The 16,302-nt window shown below is 36.3% G+C and overlaps 1 non-coding gene across 1 annotated transcript; it reads right to left on the reverse strand.

Annotated features, from left to right (window-relative positions):
- Positions 1 to 11,064: 11,064 nt before the first annotated feature.
- Positions 11,065 to 11,140, reverse strand: TRNAS-GCU (transfer RNA serine (anticodon GCU)). Its single transcript has one exon. It is a non-coding gene; the product is annotated as a tRNA-Ser (tRNA).
- Positions 11,141 to 16,302: the final 5,162 nt, after the last annotated feature.

The raw sequence follows: 16,302 nt of genomic DNA on the forward strand, positions 1-16,302 counted from the left end.
CCTCTGCTTATATATATTTTTTTATCTCTGCTTTTATTTCTTCTTTGACTCACTCATTTTTTAGGTGTATGTTCTTTAATTTCCACATTGTTGTGGGTTTGTTTACCTCTTTATTGCAGTTTAATTCTAGTTTCAAAGCTTTATGGTCAGAGAATATGCTTGATATAATTTCAATCTTTCTGAATTTGTTGATGTTAGTTTTGTGGCCCAACATATGATCAATTCTTGAGAATGTTTCATGTACACTGGAGAAAAATATATACTCTGACATTTTAAGATGAAATGTCCTGTAGATGTCTATCATATGCAATTGTTCTAGTGTTTCATTTAAGGCCAATATTTCTTTATTGATTTGCTGTTTGTATGAACAATCTAGAACTGTCAGTAGTGTATCGAGGTCTCCAAGTATAATTGTGTTTTTGTCAGTTTTTATTTTTAGATTAGTTGGAAGATGTCTTATATACTTTGGTACTCCTTGGTTTGGTGCATATATATTAAGAAGTGTTATGTCTTCTTGATTCAATGTCCCCTTTATCATTATGAAATGATGATCTTTGTCTCTGATTACCTTTGCTGTCTTGTTGCCAGCATTGTCAGATATGCATATTGGTACACCTGCTTTTCTTTGGATATTATATGCTTGGAGAATCATTTTCCAACCTTTCATTTTGAATTTGTTTTTATCCTTGTAGCTTAGATGTGTGTTTTTTTAAGGTAGCATACAGTTGGATTTTCTTTTTTGATCCACTCTGCTACTCTGTGTCTTTTTATTGGTGAGTTCAAACCATTTACATTTAATGTAATAATTGACATTTGAGTGTTTCTTATTGCCATTTTATATATTGCTTTCTGATAGCTCTGCTTCTTGTTTTGTACCTTTCTTTTGTTTTTCTGTCATTTGTTTTTGTTTAGTTGTATTCCATACTTCTTTCCTCTATTTCTTATTTTTTTAAGTCATGTGTTTTAGGAGTGGTAATTTCAGAAGTGGTTACCATTAGATAATGAAAAGAATATATCATATATATTGTAGTCCACCATCTCATGCGTGCTTCAGCATCCATTCTCCTTTGCTACTGCTAATCTTTGTCCTCTCCCTTTTATTTTTGTTATCACAGATTATTCTTGTTTTTATTGTGATCTTGCTGTAGCTTTTACTTATAATTTTGTTTTTGCTTTTTCTTTGTATGTGGTCAGATAATCCCCTTTAGTATTTTCTGCAATGCATGTTTTCTGGTAATAAATTTCCTCATCTTCTCTATGTGAATATATATTTTCTCCTTCATATTTGAAGGATAGTTTTGATGAATACAATATTCCTGGCTGGAAGTTCTTCTCTTTCAGTAATTTAAATATTGAGGTCCACTCTTTTCTGGCTTGTTGAGTTTCTGATAAGAAATCTGATGAAAGCATAATGGGCCTTCCTTTATATGTTTATTCTTTTATTCCTGGGCTGCCTTGAGGATTTTTTTCTTTGTCACTGATTTGTGATAATTTTGTTATGATGTGCCTTGGAGTAGGTCTATTTGGGTTAAGGCAACTTGATGTTCTGTTTGCTTCTTGGATTCGAGGCTCTAATTGTTTCCACAGGCTTGGGAAGTTCTCATCCATAATTTGAATATACTCACCATTCCTTTTTCTCTCTTTTCTCCGTCTGATATACCCATTAGTTTTATGTGGATCTTTCTGATGGAATCAGACAAATCTTGCAGGGCTTTCTCATTTTTTTAAATTGTTGAGTCTCTTCTCTTCTCTCAGTAGTATCTTTACTTTCCTGTCTTCTATGTCACTAATTCGCTTCTCTACTTGTACTGTTCTATTAACTAAGGTTGTTACCTCATATTTTAGTACATGTATTAAATTTATTTTATTTTTTTATATTATTAAATTGAATGCAGTGACATTGATAAATCAGGATACATATGTTGAGAGAAAACATCTCCAAATTATTTTGACATTTGATTATGCTGTATACCCCTCACCCGAAGTCAAATTGTCTTCTGTCACCTTCTATCTGGTTTGCTTTGTGCCCCTCCCCTCACCCCACATCCTCTCACTCCTTCCATACCCCATCCCCCACACACATCCCCTCCTGTTCCCATCACATATTTCTCCATGTCTCTGAGTCTCATTTTTATGTCCCATTTATGTATGGATTCATATAGTTCTTAGTTTTTTCTGATTTACTTATTTCACTCCGTATAATGTTATCAAGGTCCATCCATGTTATTGTAAATGATCTGATGTCATCATTTCTTATGGCTGAGTAGTATTCCATAATATATATGTACCAAAGCTTTTTATCCACTGGCCCTCTGACAGCCACTTGGGCTGTTTCCAGATCATCGCTATTGTGAACAATACTGCCAAACATGGGGGTGCATTTCTCCTTTTGGAGCAGGTCTATGGTGTTCTTGAGGTATACTCCTAAAAGTGGGATAGCTGGGCCAAAAGGCAGTTTGATTTTTAATTTTTTGAGGAATCTCCATACTGTTTTACACACAGGCTGCACCAGTCTGCATTCCCACCAGCAGTGCAGGAGGATTCCTTTTTTTTCCACATCCTCGCCAGTATTTTTTCTGTGTTATTTTGTTGATGAGCGCCATTCTGACTGGGGTGAGGTGATATCTCATTGTGGTTTTAATTTGCATTTCTCTAATGATTAATGATGTTGAGCATTTTATCATATGCTTATTGGCCATCTGTATGTCCTCTTTGCATAACTGTCTATTCCTTTCTTTTTCCCATTTTTGATTGGATTGTTTGCTTTCCTGGTGTTTGAGTTTTACAAGTTCTTTATAAATTTTGGTTATTAACCCCTTTTCAGACATATTGTCAAATATGTTCTCCCATTGTGTAGTTTGTCTTTTTATTCTGTTCTTATTGTCTTTAGCTGTGCAAAAGCTTTTTAGATTGAAATAGTCCCATTTGTTTATCCTGTCTTTTATTTCACTTGTCTATGGAGATAAATCAGCAAATATATTGCTCCGAGTGATGTCGGAGAGCATACTTCTTATGTTTTCTTCTAAGATGCTTATGGTTTCATGGTTTACATTTAAGTCTTTTATCCATTTTGAGTTTATTTTTGAGAATGGTGTAAGTTGGTGGTCTAGTTTCATTTTTTTATAGGTAGCTGTCCAATTTTCTCAACACCATTAATTAAAGAGGCTGTCTTTACTTCATTGTATTTCCTTACCTCCTTTGTCAAATATCAGTTGTCTATAGAGCTCTGGGTTTATTTCTGGGTTCTCTGTTCTGTTCCATTGATCTATATGCCTGTTCTTATACCAGTACCAGGCTGTTCTGAGTACAATGGCCTTATAGTATAACTTTATATCAGGAAGTGTATACCTCCCCCTTTATTCTTCTTTTTTAATATTGCTGAGGCTATTTGAGTTTTTTTTGGTTCCATATAAATTTTTGGAATATGTGAGCTATATCTTTAAAATATGTCATTGGTATTTTAATTGGTATTGCATTGAATTTATATATTGCTTTGGGTAATATAGACATTTTAATGATGTTTATTCTTCCTAACCATGAGCACAGTATATACTTCCACTTATTTGTATCTTCCTTGATTTTTTTTAATCAATGTTTTATAATTTTCCGAGTACAAGTCTTTAGTCTCATAGGTTAAATTTACTCCTAGGTATTTTATTTTTATGGTTGTAATAGTGAAGGGAATTGTTTCTTTAATTTCTCTTTCTGACTATTCATTGTTGGTGTATAAAAATGCCTCTGATTTCTCAGTATTGATTTTATATCTTGCCACTTTGCTGAATTTCTTTATCAGGTCCAGTTGTTTTTTGACTGAGACTTTAGGGTTTTCTATATACAATATCATATAATCTGCAAATAATGATAGTTTTACTTCTTCTTTTCCAACTTGAATGCCTTTTATTTCTTCTTCTTGTCTGATTACTGTTGCTAGGACTTACAGGACTATGTTGAATAACAGTTGTGAAAGGGGGCACCCCTGCCTTGTTCCTGATCTTAAGGGTTGCTTTTAATTTTTGTCCATTGAGTATGATATTGGCTGTGGGTTTCTCATAGATGGCTTTTATTATGTTGAGGTATGTTCCCTGTATTCCCATTTTGCTGAGAGTTTTGATCATGAACGGGTGCTGGATTTTATCAAATGCTTTTTCTGCATCTATTGTAATTATCATGTGGTTTTTGTCCTTCCTTTTGTTTATGTGATGAATCACATTGATTGATTTGTGAATATTGTACCAGCCTTGCCTCACCAGAATAAATCCCACTTGATCATGGTGTATGATTTTTTTCATATAGTGTTGAATCCGGTTTGCTAATAGTTTGTGCAGGATTTTAGCATCTAAATTCATCAGGAATATTGGCCTATAATTTCCTTTCTTTTTGTTGTCTTTGCCTGGTTTTGGAATCAGAATTATGCTCGCCTCATAAAAGAAACTTGGGAGTCTTTCTTTCTCTCAAACTTTCGAAATAGCCTGAGAAGGATAGGAGTTAGTTCTTCTTTGAATATTTGGTAGAATTCACTTGTGAAGCCATCAGGCCTCGGACTTTTCTTTGTTAGAAGTTTTTTGATAACTGTTTTGATCTCATTTAGTGTAATCGGTCTATTTAGGTTTTCTGATTCTTCCAGATTGATTTTTGGAAGATTGTATGTTTCAAGGAATTTTTCCATTTCATCTAGGTTGTCTAGTTTTTTGGCGTACAATTCTTCATAGTATTTTCTTACAATATTTTGTACTTCTGTTGTGTCAGTTGTTATTTCTCCACTCTTGTTTTTAATTTTATTTATTTGAGTCCTCTCTCTCTTTTTCTTGGTGAGTCTACTTAAAGGTTCATCAATCTTGTTTACCTTTTCAAAGAACCAGCTCCTAGTTTCATTGATCCTCTGTATTCTTTCTTTAACCTCTATGTCATTTATTTCTGCTCTGATCTTTATTATTTCCTTCCTTCTACTACATTTGGGCTTTACTTGCTGTTCTTTTTCTAGTTCTTTTAGATGCAGGGTTAAGTTGTTTGTTTGAGCTTTTTTAGTTTCTTAAAGTGTGCCTGTAGTGCTATGAACTTCCCTCTCAGTACTGCTTTTGTTGTGTCCCATAAATTTTGAGTGGTTGTATGCTCATTGTCATTCGTTTCTAGGAATTTTTTTTTCTTCTCTGATCTCATTCTTAATCTATTCATTATTTAACAACCTGCTATTTCGTTTCCATGTGTTTGAGAATTTTTAAGCTTTTCTGTTTTGGTTGATTTCTAGTTTCATGCCATTGTGATCAGAGAGAGTGGTCGATATGATTTCAATCTTTTTAAATTTGTTTAGACCACTTTTGTGCCCTAACATGTGGTCTTTCCTAGAAAATGTACCATGACCACTTGAAATGAATGTATATTCTGCTGCTTTAGGGTGAAAGGTTCTGAAGATATCTGTTAAATCGAGTTGATCTAGTGTGTCCTATAAGTCTGCTGTTTCTTTGTTAATTTTCTTTCTTGAGGATCTATCTAGTGATGTTAGTGGGGTATTAAAATCTCCTACTATTATGGTATTGCTGTTGATCTCACCCTTTATATCTTTCAAAGTCTGCTTTATATATTTAGGTGCTCCTATATTAAGTGCATAGATATTTATAATAGTTATATCTTGTTACATTATCATTATGTAATGGCCTTCTTTATCTCTTACTATATCCTTTGTTTTAAAATTTATTTTGTGTGATATAAGTATTGTTACCCCAGCTTTTTTTTATTTCCATTTGCATGAAATGTTTTTTTTTTCTATCCTTTTACCTTCAATCCATGTGCATCTTTTGTTTTAAGGTGTGTCTCTTGTAGACAGCATACGTACGGGTCTTGTTTTCTTATCTATGCAGCTACCCTATGTCTTTTGATTGTATCATTTAGTCCATTTACATTTAAGGTTATTATTGATATGTATTTGTTTATTGCCATTTTATTTTTTAAAGCTGTATTCCTGTTTTGCTATATTCTTTTCCCACTTTGATCTGTTTACAACAGTCCCCTTAACATTTCCTGTAGCATTGGTTTGGTTTTAATAAATTTCTTGAAGTTTTTTTTTTTTTTTTGGTCTGGGAAGTTTTTTATTTCTCCTTCAATTTTAAATGATAGGCTTGCTGGATTAAGTAATCTTGGTTGTAGGTTCTTGTTCTGCATTACTTTGAATATTTCTTGCCATTCCCTTCTGGCTTCAAGTGTTTCTGTTGAAAAGTCAGATGTCATCCTTATGGGGGCTCCTTTGTAGGTGATAGCTTTTTTTTCTCTATCAGCTTTTAAGTTTTTCTCTTTATCATTTAGCTTTGGTATTTTAATCATGATGTGTCTTGTAGGTTTTTTTGGGTTTCTCTTTAATGGAGTTCTCTTTGCTCTTGAACTTGTGAGAGTTTCTCCTGCATTAATTTAGGGAAGTTTTCAGCTATGATATGATTGAACAACATCTCTATCCTTTGTTCTTTCTCTTCTTCTTCCAGAACCCTATGATGCAAATGTTATTTCTCCTCATGTTGCCACAGAGCTCTCTAAGAATTTCCTCAGACTTTTTGAGTCTCTTTTCTTTTTTCTTCTCTGCTTTCTTGTCTTCATTCAAGTTGTCCTCTAACTCGCTGATTCAATACTCAGCTCTATCCATCCTGTTTTTAATTCCTTCCATTGTGGTCTTTATTTTTGATATTGTATTTGTCATCTCCGACTGATTCTTTTTTAATATTTCAATATCCTTTTTTATACTTGCTATTTCATTATTTAGGTGTTCGTAATTACCATCCATTTTTATTCTAAGATCCCTAAGCATTCTTACAATCATTGTTTTGAACTCTGCATCTGGAAGTTTGTTTATTTCCATATCACTGAGTTCATCTCCTGAAGGTTTCTCTTGTGGTTTCATTTGGGTTGCACTTTTTTGTCTTCTGATTATGCTGTGTTTGGGTATTTTATTTGTAGAGCTTGTTGAGTCTAGGCTTGGTGTTGTCTGTCTACAGTTTCCAATTGTGTTATTTCTAGGTCTTCTTGGGTTGGCATTAGCTATTATTTGTAATCCACTTTTGAATTTGGGCCACTTTGAAGTCCTGATTTGTTTGTTTTCTTCACAGGTGATAGTCTTGTTTACTGATCTCAGCAGGGGGCTTTCTTGAAACTGTATCCAGGAATGCAGTGGGTTTAACCTGAGTCTCTGAAGGCCTATTCTACCAATTAATGTCTCTGGGGGCAGGGTGTTTTCTCAGCTTCAGTAGGGGGTTGTGTATCTCAGATCTTCATGGAGACCTGAGTTACTGCCTCTCCTCCCCACTTCTTGTTTTCAACTGTGTTTTGTGCTGATTGGAACTGGAGAGATGTCTGGAGATCTGTGATCCAGAAGCAATTTAATCTTTTGTTTTGTGGAAGTATCAGTCCCTCCCCCAGCTATGGCTGCCTGCATCACTGAATGAGTCAGCTTTTTAAGTCATCCCCTGCATTCCTCAGCCCCTCACTGTCTGTCCCCCTCTCTCCCCTTTCCACTTGGAAGATAAGCCAGTCCTTTCAACACACCTCACTCCCTGGTCTCCAGTCAAGTGTCTGTGAGCAGTATTTTATGCTCTTTTCCCTGGAGTGAGAGACCCTCAGGGCTCTCAGCCTCACCCCCCCCATTCCTGTAAGCAGGGGAGATTCAGGTGCTCCTTACCATGTTTGTTGTGGCTTCTTCTTTGCTCCTTGGTTTTTGAGAGCTGTTCTTGTAGCCCAGAGTTGGTTTTTCATGCTGATTATTTCTATATTGATTTGTATTCCAGTTTGGTGCTGAGATCTTGGAGTCTGTGCATTGCCTACTCCACTGCCATCTTCAGGTCCTCTCATGTAGTGAATTTTTTATCTCTGTTTGGTCCCCCCTTTTTTTTTGTATTTTTCTGAAGTTGGAAACAGGGAGGCAATCAGACAGACTCCAACATGTGACCAACCGGGATACACCTGGCACTCCCACCAGGGGGCGATGTTCTGCCCATTTGGGACATCACTCTGTTGCAAACAGAGCCATTCTAGCACCTGAGGCAGAGGCCACAGAGCCATCCTCAGCGCCCTGGCCAACTTTGCTCCAATGGAGCCTTGGCTGCAGGAGGGGAAGAGAGAGACAGAGAGGAAGGAGAGGGGTAGGGGTGGAGAAGCAGATGGGCATTTCTCCTGTGTGCCCTAGCCAGGATCAAACCTAGGACTCTTGCACACCAGGCCAACGCTCTATCACTGAGCCAACAGGCCAGGGCTGTTTGGTCCCTTTTTATAGTTTCAATATCCTTGATGAAGTATTCTTTTTGTTCATTAAATTGTTTTTTGAGCTCTCTAAATTATCTTTCAGAGTTTTCTTGTATTTCAGTGAGTATTTTTGGACTTCAATTTTGAATTCTCTTTTATTTAACTCCAAGGTTTCCAAGTAATTGAAAATTTTTTCTGGAGAGTTTTCATCATCTTTCTGAGCTACATCTCTGTCTTTTGTATTCATGATATCTGATTACTTTTTCCTTAGTGGCATTTGAGAGTGGAATTGTTAATAACACTAATAAAATATAATTAACATAATAAAATAAAAATTAAAAAATACTGTGGAAAAAAATGAAAATTCTGTAATGATAAATGGAACAAAAACTAGAGAGAACAAGGAGCAGGAACTGAATAACAATGACAAAAGGGAAAACATGAAGTAAGAAACCAGCAAAATGCCACAAAAAATATGAGTACAAAATATAATAATTTAATGATAAATGAATATCAGATGAGAGAAAAAAAGATAATAAAAGAAAAAGGATTAGACATGGAAAGAGAGAAGAAAGAGAAGAAAAAGGAACAACAACAACAAAAAGAAGTAAAGTTTATGAAATGAAATCGTCACAAAAAACAAAAATGAAAAATGTAACAACTATGGGTAATGAAGTTCAAAAGAAAAAGGGAAAAACAAGGAAAGAAGAAAAAATGACCAAAATGACAAAAACCATTATACAAATGTAATTTTTTCTGGTTTTGAGAGGTAACTTATGCCTTTTTTTTTAGCAAGTGGCACTGAACTACAAGTTTTTCCTCTCTGGGGCTCTTGGGCAGGGGTCTGTTGGTGTGTAGCTGTGGCAATGACATAGGCTGGTACTCAGTCCGTTGGTAGGCTGGGCTTGTTAGTGCTTTGCAATTTTCTGGCTGTAACAATGGCAGTCTCAATTCTCCAGGTGCCTATCTCCATGTCCCTCCCACCAGAGTTAGCAGCCTGGGGACTTAGTTGTGAGGTTTGCCTCAGCCACTGTCTGCAGAGTAGGAGGTCTATGGACAGCCATGTCCTTCCTCCAGTACTGCTCAAAGAATAGATCTGGGCAAGGCAGTGGCAATGAGTGCCACCAGCAAGAGCAAACAAGGCTGAGAGCCATCCTTATATCAGGCACTTCTCTGTTACACACAGGCAAAATTCTATGGGGGGCAGGCAGGTGTACATGCTACAGGTCTAATCTCCATGGGCTTTTCCCTCATGCACTTTTTGGTAGCCAGCAGTAAGCCATGTGTGTCTCCAGCTCCCACAACTCCAGCAATGCACACAGAGGCTTGCACCTGCCCACTCAGGTGCCCAGCGCCTGTAATATCAGTCAGAACTGGGGATGCACTCAGACTTGTATTGGCCCATGGAGGTGCCCAGCATGAACAGTCTCAGGCTAAGGATTTTGGCTTCTGAGCACCCTGCGCTGGTGACCATGGATCCAGGGATGTCCAAAGACACTGGCAATAAGCCATACAGGTGCCTAGTGCTGATAATCTCAGGCTGAGCACTCTAGCCCATGTGCCCAGTACTAGTGATGCTAGGTAAAACCGCTGCACAGTGGTGGTGATCGTAGAGCTGGGAATGTACAAAGATGCTGGCACCAGCCCATGCCTGCACCCTGCACTGTTAATTTTACTTGGAATTCACTGCCCGTGCACATGCCCTGTGTATGTGATCTCAGGCAGAGGTGGTGTGTTTTTTCTTTTGTTTGAATACTTACCCTAACTCAGTTCCTTTCCCTCTATCTCAGACTCTCCTCTTTGCTCCACTCCAAACAAAAGTGCTTCTTCCTCAAATCAGTGAAGAAAGTGAAATACCCCATTCTCCGCCTTATTTCCTTCAAAATGGGTTATATATTCAGCCACCTTTTCACTCAATCATACCTTTTTCTCGTGTGTGTATATTTCAGGCACTCCTGAGATTTTTTTCTCTGTGTTTAGTTGTTGAATTTGTAGAAATTTTAAGGGAGAGATTGGGAGTATCCCTCACTCTGCCATTTCTCTCCAGATGCTTTTAGCACATATTGTCTTTTGCATTTTCAAGAGAGAAAAATATGATGTCTTGAAAAACAGCCACAGTTAAATGTACTGCTATACATTCTCTAGCATTTTTATGAGCCAGTTTTTTCTTGGTATCCTATAAGGAATAAGGTTGGTATACCATACCATGCCACACTTTATCAAGTTTGAGATTTATTCTGTAATTTTTCTATCACATATTCTTCATGTTCATGGCCAATATTATTGAAATGCTTTCTTTGGAAAAGTATATTAAAACTAAGGAAACTGAATTTAGTTCAGATCCAAAAAAAGGTGAATGCTGAAACGGATACAATTCAACAACACTGCAGTGCATTTTGTAAGTTATATAATTAGCTACATAAACCTAAATAACAAGTCAGTAATATCCAAAATCACAACAAGCCCTGGTCATTTTGAGGCATAAAAATGAGTGTAAACTGACTGTTCAATCACAAACTACCATGATACCACTATATCTTTATTTTTTTGTATTTTTCTGAAGCTGGAAATGGGGAGAGACAGTCAGACAGACTCCCGCATGCGCCCAACCGGGATCCACCCGGCACACCCACCAGGGGCGAGCTCTGCCCACCAGGGGGCGACACTCTGCCCCTCCAGGGCGTTGCTCTGCCGCGACCAGAGCCACTCTAGCGCCTGGGGCAGAGGCCAAGGAGCCATCCCCAGCACCCGGGCCATCTTTGCTCAAATGGAGCCTTGGCTGCGGGAGGGGAAGAGAGAGACAGAGAGGAAGGGGGGGTGGAGAGGCAAATGGGTGCTTCTCCTGTGTGCCCTGGCTGGGAATCGAACCCAGGTCCCCTGCACAGCAGGCCGATGCTCTATCACTGAGCCAACCGGCCAGGGCCTACTACATCTTTAAAAATTCATATCATCATAGCTGTAAAAGGAAAATTAAATTAGTGTTATTTCACAAAAACCTGAAGTAGATTTCTTATTTTTCCCTATTTTCAAATTATATTGTGTGCCAGAGGCATGGTGGTCTTGGGGCAGAACTGAAAGCAAAAGAAGAACTATTTGTTGATTTCAGCCTACTCTAGACTAGTGACAATGATAGTTGTGTTGATCCTAACTTTACTGTGCTTTGAAGATTATATTCCTGCTATCTTCTCAGTGGATACAGAAGATTGAAAGAGCTTCTGTAAAATTAGGCTACAATCCAATGGTCAAGTTCCATGAGCTGGAAAATTTGTAGAACAGCATCAATTATAAATTTTGAAGATAATTTGTTAGTTTTGAAGTCTTATTTTTTATAAATCAGGATAAAGAGAATACTACTTTATTTTATTTATTTTTTGGTTCATATAAAGTTTAGTCATGGAACCATTTATGACAAATAGTATAGCAATATTCTACAATTCAAGATTCTTAAACATTTGTTAATAATTGGCTCTAAGTCACAATAATACAGTATGTATTGATTGATTCATTGATTGATTTTAGCAAGAGAAGAATAGAGAGAGAGAGAAACAATGATCTGCTTCTGTATGTGCCCTGACCAGGAATGGAACTGGCAACCTCTACTCCTTGAGACAATGTCTAACAAACTGAGGTATCTGGCCAGAACAGTAATACATTCTTAAATAATAAATGAATTAAAGCTACATCAGGCTAATTTTTAGGCTCTGAGGTGAAATAATCAAAAGCTAATGCTTTATTTTTCCAAACTTTTCATTAAATAGCAAAGTTTAAGTTTTATCAGTATCAAACCATCTTTTTTGCCTAAACATGCAAAAAATATTCTCTAGAATTTGAATCTGAGAAATTATTCCAACTGTATAAATCCATGAAATCTATTAATAATTTGAATAAAATAAAATGCAGTCTTCTTATTATAAAAACTTCCACACCAAAACAATTCTATTTAAAAGTAAACCTGTTTAAACAATATAAGATTTCTAGATAGGATTAAACAACAAACTTAATTAGTTTTAATCAGCAATGTAAGTGAAACAGATTTTAACTTAATTAAAGCTGGCAGAAGTGAAATGCCTAGTAAGATAATGGAAGATAATGGAATTTGAATTCCCCTAACTGACAATAAAATCACTATGACTATCTATTTGGAAGGAGACTAGCAGGTACAAAGGTCTTAATAGTTATTTGGATGGTCATAATAAGTAAACGCAAATAGATACATTGAAAATGTTTAAAAAATGAGACAGCTAGCACCCAGCCAGTGCTTGAAAGTCACCAAATTAATCTGTTTGCTATTATCACATTTTTAGTAATAAATTAGCTTTTGTAACTACAAAATATTAAAAATAATATGCTATTTAATGTAAGTTTACTTGTAGATGTGGTTAAGTGAAACTACAACAATTTTGGACATGTTATCATTTTCTTTCAAAAATATCATAAATCTTAAACTTTCTGTTATTTATAAAATATTCTGGTTAAACCCTTATTCTTCCTCTGTGACCAAACCAACCTCAATATAGTCATTCTCAAGGAAATTCAGCTGATTAATAATGTAAAGGATAGGAGGGGAAAGGAGGTCAGATATACAGTAGCAGAGATGGTTTAACTTTGGGTGGTGGGCACACAATGCAATATACAAATCATGTATCATAGAAATGTACACTTGAAACCTCTTTATCCTATTAACCAATGGCACTCTAATAAACTTATTAAAAATATATTAAAATCTATCATCAAAATACAATGAACAAATTCAGCAAACAATGCCTTTAAATTCTTTGTTACCATTATCACTTTCAGCAATTCTTGCTCCTAAGCATGCTCAGGAAGTACTACATAGAGTTTCCAAACTAAGAAAAAAAAATTGCTAGCTATGATCCATTTAATTTTATCCACAGTATAATAAATTTTGGGATAAAGATAAAATGATGACATATCTTATATAAACACATAGTAAGTTCAATCAGTTTAGCTCCTTACTGCATATGATTCACTCCTTCAAGAACCTTGTTTTTACTGCCTTTTTAACTATCTTTCCAACATACTTGAAGAATTAGATGATGGAAAAATTTTTATTACTTTTGCTCATATAAATAAAATGTGGTGTAAGTGACTATACTGGCACAGAATGACAAAATCATCATTGTAAAAAATTACTCAATATTATTTTTTGTTTTCTAAGTGCTTTATTTATTATTTTTATTAATTAAATATATTGGGATGACATTGGTTCACAAAACTATACAGGTTTGTGTCTACAACTCAATATAACTTCATCTGTACAATTCATCATGCACCCTCCACCCCAAGCAAGTCTCTTTCTACCCCATTTTTCATCCCACCTTTCTCTATGGCTATTGCCACAATGTTGTCTGTGTTTATGTCTAGTGTACATATGTTTTTTGACTAATCACTCCACATTCTTTATCCAGTCCCCTCGACCTCCTTCCTGATGGACAGCTGTCAGTCTATTCCATATGAACATGCCTATTTTTATTTTGTTCATCAGTTTATTGTGTTCATTAGACTCTATATATAAGTAAGGTCATATGGTATGTGTCTTTCCCTAACTGGTTTATTTCACTTAACATAATACTATCCAGGTCAATCCAGGCTGTCACAGAACAAAAATTTATTTCTTTTTATGGTCATGTAGTATTTTATTATGTAAATGCACTATAGCTTTTTTTTATGCATTCACTCATTGATGGACAATTGGGCTGTTTTCAAATAATGGCTACTATAAGTAATACTACAATGAACAAGGAAATATATATACTCTTTCAAATTAGTGTTTTTGGATTCTTAAGATATATTCCAAGACCGTGAGATCATTGGGTCAAAAGATATATTTTTTATTTTTTGAGGAAACTTCATACTGTTTTCCACAGTGGCTGCACCAGTATGCATTCCAACCAATAATGCACAAAGGTTCCCTTTTATCCACATTCTTAAGCATTTGTTGTTTATTTTTTGATGATAGCCATTCTGGCAGTTGTGAGGTCATATAACATTGTGGTTTTAATTTGCATCTCTCTAATGATTAATGACTTTGAGCATATTTTTATATGTGTATTGGCCATCTGCATGTCCTTTTTGGAGAAGTGTTTATTCAGGTCCTTTTCCCATTTTTTAAAAATTATTTTTATTTAGTTATTTATTTTAGAGAAGAGAGACAGAGAATGAGAGAGAGAGAGAGAAGGGGAGAGGAGCAGGAAGCATCAACTTCCATATGTGCCTTAACCAGGCAAGCCCAGGGTTTTGAACCAGCGACCTCAGTGTTACAGGTCAACGCTTGATCCACTGCGCCACCACAGGTCAGGCCTTTTCCCATTTTTAATGGGATTTTTTATTTCTGTTTGGTGTTGACTCTTATGAGTTCTTTGTAAATTTTAAATATTAAACCTTTATCACATATATCAGAGAATATGTTCTTCATTCAGTGGTTTGTCTTTCATTTTTTGATGTTTTCTTTTATTGTACAAAATCTTGCAACAACAATTAAAAATAAGGTCTCTAAAAATAAAGGTAACCTAGGAGAAAACTGACCTATACTCAGATAATTATAGGGCATTGAAGAAAGAAGTTAAGGATGATACAAATAAACAGAAGCATATACTGTGCTCCTAGATAAAAAAAAATTAACATCATTAAGATACTTGTATTATCCAAAGCAATCTATACTTCTAATGCAATTCTTATTAAGATACAAATGGCATATTTCACAGATCTAGAACAATTATTCCAAAAAATTTACATGGAACCAAAAAATGACCCTAAATAACCACAGTACTCTTGAGAAAGAAGAACTAAGTTGGAGGTATCACACTACCTAATATAAAACTATGCTACAAGGTCATAGTAATCAAAACTACATGGTATAAGAACAAGCATACTAAAATTTAAAGGGGGGGAGTCATGTCCTGGAACTCCTACGGGTCTACCATATCATGCTTTTTACTTAAAAATTTTTAAATTTCTTTTGAATGCTGATGAACAGGAGATGCCAAATATTTTTCTCCTGCAAACTTCTACTTTCTTTTATTTGATCCAGCTAATAACACTGTTTTGTCTTTTTCCAAATAGCTCCAGGTATATGGAAAAGGTTTATATAGGTGGATGGGGATCCTCAAACCCCTCAGCGAGATCTTCTGAGCATGGCTTTTAAGGTACCAAGAGGCAGAAAAAGCCCAATAGAGATCAGGTGAACTACCAGCTTTTAGGATACGCCCTTAAAGGTCCAATGCCCCAAAGGGGTCTCACAGGATTCCATCTGGGTCCTGCTTCAATAGTGAAAAGGAAGGTCATTGAGCTAAAGCCTGCCAGGCTTACATACCTTTGCTGTGAGGAAAAGGGGACACTGGAAGGTAAGCTTCCCCCTCGCTTCTCTAAGGGAGGGTTCAGTCTCTTCCAGCCCTGCTCCAGCCACCTATGACCTAACCTTGCCCAGAATGCTGGGATTTGCCACTGAAGGCTGAAGGTGCCCAGGGCCGTCAGCCCCATCTACAACACTATGGACGAGCTTAGGGTATTTATTCCAAGAAGCAGGTAAACTGACTTAACAGGCAAGACTTAACTATGTCTTGCCTGAATAGTCAGGTTTGTTATTCTTCCCTCGAAGATCTTTGTTGTGGGTGTTGATAGTCTTATTTTCTGCTGCTTTTTTTAGTATATAGTGTTTCCTTTATTCCTCCTACCTCAATGCCCCACTCATATTTCAGGCTGGGACCTACTCCTAATTTAAAGCTCTCTTTCCCCCTTTTGCCAACATCTATTATGAATTTACCTTTACCACTCAGCTTAGTGTATCCCAATTTACCATGCCACAGTCGCAGAGCTCCAGGGAAAAGCAACCTGGTCTCATCTCTCCAGGCAGAGGAGAACAGAAGCTCCATCTCCACACATGCTGCAGATGGCTTTTTCAGTCTTCTTGAATCATTACCAGCTAGAAGCAGCGGTTATAGGGACTTGGACGTGAGCTGCAAAGTATAGAATTGTGACAACAATTCCAGTGCCATGCAGACTTTTCCTGGATGTGGACTTTTCCTGGACTCCTGCTCCTTGTGACAGCTCTTAATGGACTGAACT

The sequence above is a fragment of the Saccopteryx leptura genome, chromosome 4 (genome assembly GCF_036850995.1).
Source record: "Saccopteryx leptura isolate mSacLep1 chromosome 4, mSacLep1_pri_phased_curated, whole genome shotgun sequence".
NCBI lineage: Eukaryota > Metazoa > Chordata > Mammalia > Chiroptera > Emballonuridae > Saccopteryx > Saccopteryx leptura.